Source organism: Myotis davidii, unplaced genomic scaffold (genome assembly GCF_000327345.1).
Source record: "Myotis davidii unplaced genomic scaffold, ASM32734v1 scaffold539, whole genome shotgun sequence".
NCBI classification, from domain to species: Eukaryota; Metazoa; Chordata; class Mammalia; order Chiroptera; family Vespertilionidae; genus Myotis; species Myotis davidii.
The window spans coordinates 388,803-393,346 of NW_006290028.1; positions in this window are offsets into that span (position 1 = coordinate 388,803).

Consider the following 4,544-nt stretch of genomic DNA (forward strand, 5'->3'; position numbering starts at 1 on the left):
CCAACCCCGCTCCAAAGCGGGAGTCGGCCCGTAGGGACCCGGCTCAGCCTCCCGAGGCCGCCGGGCCTGGGGGTCGGGACGGCGAGATGTGGGGCAGGAGAAGGGGTCCCCGGAACTCTGGACTCCACGTTTCCTCTTTTGGGGCGCTTCCTTCCTCGGGACTGTTCTCCCGGGGCCCTCGGCTCAGGACGGAGCCCCCGGACCCCGGAGCAAAAGGCGGGGGGGCTCCTAGTTCTATTTCATGCCTTCTTCATGGGGGTTTGCGCAGAAGGACCCCGGAGCAGCCCGAGAGCACGGGCTACTCCTGTGAGTCAGTGTGACTTGGCCCGGAGGCGGGGGATCCTCTGCGGGCTGCACATGGGGCGAGTGCTGCCCCGTGGACCTGCACGGCCACCAGGTCTCCATCCTCTGGTGTCTCTGGGCTGAATTTCGGGAGGGGACCCACCAACCCTGTTGATGCCGCGCGTTGGAACGTGTGCTGCCGGAGACAGTCCAGATGCCTGTGCTTCGGTCCCTCCCCTCCCCTCGCGGCCCCCCTTTGCGAACTACTCTCTGAAAAAACGTTTGTCAAGAAAAATAAGCAGCCGCGGTCGAGTGGTTGGAACGCTCCGAGGAAAGATTTCAGCGAGAGGAGAGCGCAGCACGAGTGGTTTTCATCTGTGGCGCTCGCCATCCAGGATGGGCAGCCATAGGAGCTGCAGCTCGGCGAGGGGTCATTCTAGGCTGGCTTCGGAGGCCGTGGAAGCACAGTTTGCAGCGGAGCTGCATGAAGTGCACGCGAGGTCTCTGGGTCCCGTGGGCTCTCGGGAAAGACTGGAGAAGACACGAGGGAAATGAGCATTAGCCTCTCTGGCTTTCTTGTCCCCTTTTCACTTCGTGCTCCTGCACTTGTCGCCTTCCCTCGCTGTCTGCTTCTCTCTCTGCCACTGACTAAGTGCTTACTTGTGTGTCATGCAAGTCATTTGCCCCCTCCCCCGCCCCCCACCTTTTTTTTTCTAATCTACTTCCCTTTCTTCCTTGTAGTCTCCTCGCTGGCATAATGTGTCTGCTCCTTGCGCAGTTCGTGTTCTCCCTCATTTAATGATTCCGCGTTCTCTCCGGGGAAGGTAGCCTCTTTTCCTGCTTCACAAGCCTTTACTTTCAAGCGTGCACTGTGTTCCTTCGGGCAGCCAGAAGGGTTGCTAGAGAGCCATGCGAGCCTTCCGTTCTCCCCCTGGGAACGGAGGGGCTCAAAGGATTGAATTCATCCCTAAGTGATCAATACTGCACTAGGTCACTAGCGTAGCTTGCTTGTTTCGTTTGTGTTTTAGTTGTTTTCTTCGTCTTAGGATCATGCTTTTGTGCCAGCTGATGCTTTTCTTCCTGTGTCACTTTTGCATTATTAGTAAGGAGGACTGGGTGGATCTGGGGCTGTATGACTTCTCACTGGCTTTTAACCGGGGTGGGGCGGTGGTTACGGTAAAAAAACAACGAAAACAAAATGAAAACATACCATATACCTATATTTCAATAGAATTAAGATAACATGAAACATTTAAGGGAATAGAATTTATTTAGACCTTTGATCAATTAGAGCTTGCCCATTGCAATAGTACTAATTTTTTTTAACCAGGCTTTAAAAGAACTTTATTTTCATATTTATATTTAAACTATAGTTGACATACATATTAAATTCGTTTCACATGTACTTTACCAGGCTTTTCAAAATCGGGCATCTTTTTCTACAAATGCTAGAATCAGCCCTCTTTTTTATTGTTGTTGGATTTTGGGGGGAAGAAAGAAATGACTTTATTTGTCTTGCTGCCCCTTCCCTTGTTCAAAATTTTCTGAATTCCAAAATAAAAAAAAGAAGTTAGTGCTTTTAATCAGCTTTCTTTGATACTAAAAGCAAGCATTTAAATGCTTGAGGCTGTTCACTTCCTCAGCCAGTATATTCAGATGTGAAGGATTATTGGGTTTTAAATACTACTGGTTGATGGTACTTAGAGATTTTTCTCAATAATTTCTGTTATCGTGTTGCAATTTCTGTTACTGTGCAGCAACAGTTCTAATTATTACCTAGAGCAGAAGAATAATAGATTTTGGAGAAATGCAACAATACAGAATAGAGACCCACCATGCGCTCCTGGGAGAAAGTAATGGTTACTTACTTAATTCAGAACTTTCTGACACTACTGAATGACCATCGAGAGTCTTGGTTTTGTCAAAGTTGGCTTTTTCCCAGTTGTGTCAAGTAAATATGCATGATTTTTGTTATCTAAAGATGTTGTAGTGTATTATCTGGAACACAGAGTTTAAAATCTGGTTAAGGCACCTTTATAGTGGTACAGCAGTGATTCTTAAAATGTAGCGGGCATAAGAATTACCAGTGAGTCTTATATAAAATTAGGTTCTGGGCCTAAGGCCACTATATTACAGAACTCCAGAAGGCACCCCCACAGTGAATCAGTCTCTGAATGGGGTGATTTTGATGCAGCTGCTCCAAGGATCAAAACTGTTGTTACAAAGTACAGCCATAGAATAGAATAATGAGACAAGTGTGGCTTTAAATTACTCAACTGAAATGTATACTTTTCTGTGTATATAGAGTAAATATTTAAAAGCCTAATAGAATACATATGTGACTATAGATGTGATTAGTTTTTATATGTGTAAATGTTTGAGCTTTGTTAGGACTGATGTGGAGCAATTTAATTTTAAAGTTTATACTTAATAGGACTGTTAATTTGCCTATTAGACCGTCTGTATGTAGTTAGAAGTTCTAGATGGACTGTGGAAACGTGCGGACTAATATTTCAAATGGGACCGGTGATGCTAGTTAACACCTCAGCACTTTATGCCAGAGGCTCTGCTAAGGCTTTACAGGGGCGGTCTCTTTCAGTAATCAAAATGGCCTTATGCGGTAGATGCTATTTCCATCTTCCAGCTGAGGACACTTGCCTTCTTAGAATTCATTGCTTGGGATGGGCTGGGGAGGTGTGTGCTGGGAACAGTTGAGACATACTCTCATTAGGCGTCAGGGTTGAGTGTACTCCCAACCCATTTTCTTGGGAAGTGAACAGCAGCATCTACTCTATTGAAATGATTAGACATTGCGTTCACTCTCAGATTTCTTCCTTTTAATAAACAGTGTTGCGTATGTGATAACGTATTTTTCTGTCTTTAAGGGAACACACCCTTTTGAGTCCCTTTGGCCTATGTGCTCTTTTCAGTGGATAGCCTGTTAAGCTGACATCTTCAAGTTTTCTCCATGAGGTGCTCTTTGGCACAGAAGTATCCGTTGTGCTTGAGTTTCATTCCAATCAAGTTGTATCTGACAAAGCCATAGTCACTTGAAACATGATTTTCACTTGTTCATTTGTTTAGGCTTTCTCTAGGAAACCCGTGGTAGATGAGTAACAGCAGTAAAACAAGTGTTGAAAACGGTCTTGGTTTTTATGCTACGGCTGTTCGGTTACACTGCAGTCGTCTGAAGTCCTGAATAACAGACACTGATGCCCTGTTACGACATAGTGCCTGGACAGTGACAGTGCTCTGGGCTCCTGTCTCACTTCCATCTTGCAAAAATGAAACTCTTTGCTTTTTTAGATCTGCCTCAGTATTACTCCGGAACCCATCATTGATGCATAGTCCTAACAATCAGACCTGGAGACCCTTTCAAATAAGCAATTGGGTCTGTGGAAAACAGTGATAGGCCTGTAGCAGAGATTTTGGAGCATTTATAAGCAATTAAATGTAGGTACACACATTGGAAAGTAAGCAAAAGAGGAAAAGCAGTTATTAATGCTGGGGAAAACTAAAGGACTGTCCTAGAAAAGAAGTTGCAATACATTATTTAAATCACCAGTGAACAATATTTCATGTTGTAATACTACTGCTTAAACCAGAATATGTGACATTACTGGGATGGGGCAAGAGGATATTAGCAGGGGTGGAATAGTTAGGGCCTCATCTTTCAGGTGATAGATGATGGCTGGAAAAAACTAAGAAACAGCAACAGAAGCATATTACTTAGAAATATTGTAAGTGAATACAAAGAGAAAGCTAAAAACAAAATTGGGGGTGATTACTTGTGGGTGTTGGGGTAGGGAACTGCTCTTTTTCATAAATTTCAATACTCGGACTTTTAAAATTATCTACATGGATTAGTTTGATAAGAACTACACTACAGAGGGTATAAGTAAGGGGTTTTTGAAGACAGGCAAAAATAAATACTCTGAGACTGATCTTTGTATATATATATATTTCATAGACTGCTTTCTTTCCTCTCTTTGGGCCAGTGCCACATAGGATATTCTAGGTCTGGCCTGATAGAGTAAACATTGGTTTGGTTTATTAGTTTACCTGCAGTAGAATGTTTGGCTTTTAACATTTGACTGGAGGACTTTTTATTACTAGGTAATTTCTTTTCCCCTTGGTGATATTCATTTTTCTCTAATCTTAATATTCCCGCTGGTTTACCGCTTAGTCCATTGGCAGCTCTGCTTGGTTACTGCCCCACTTGGTGACTTTAGAACAAAAGGGTAATAATCAGTCGTCTGCCA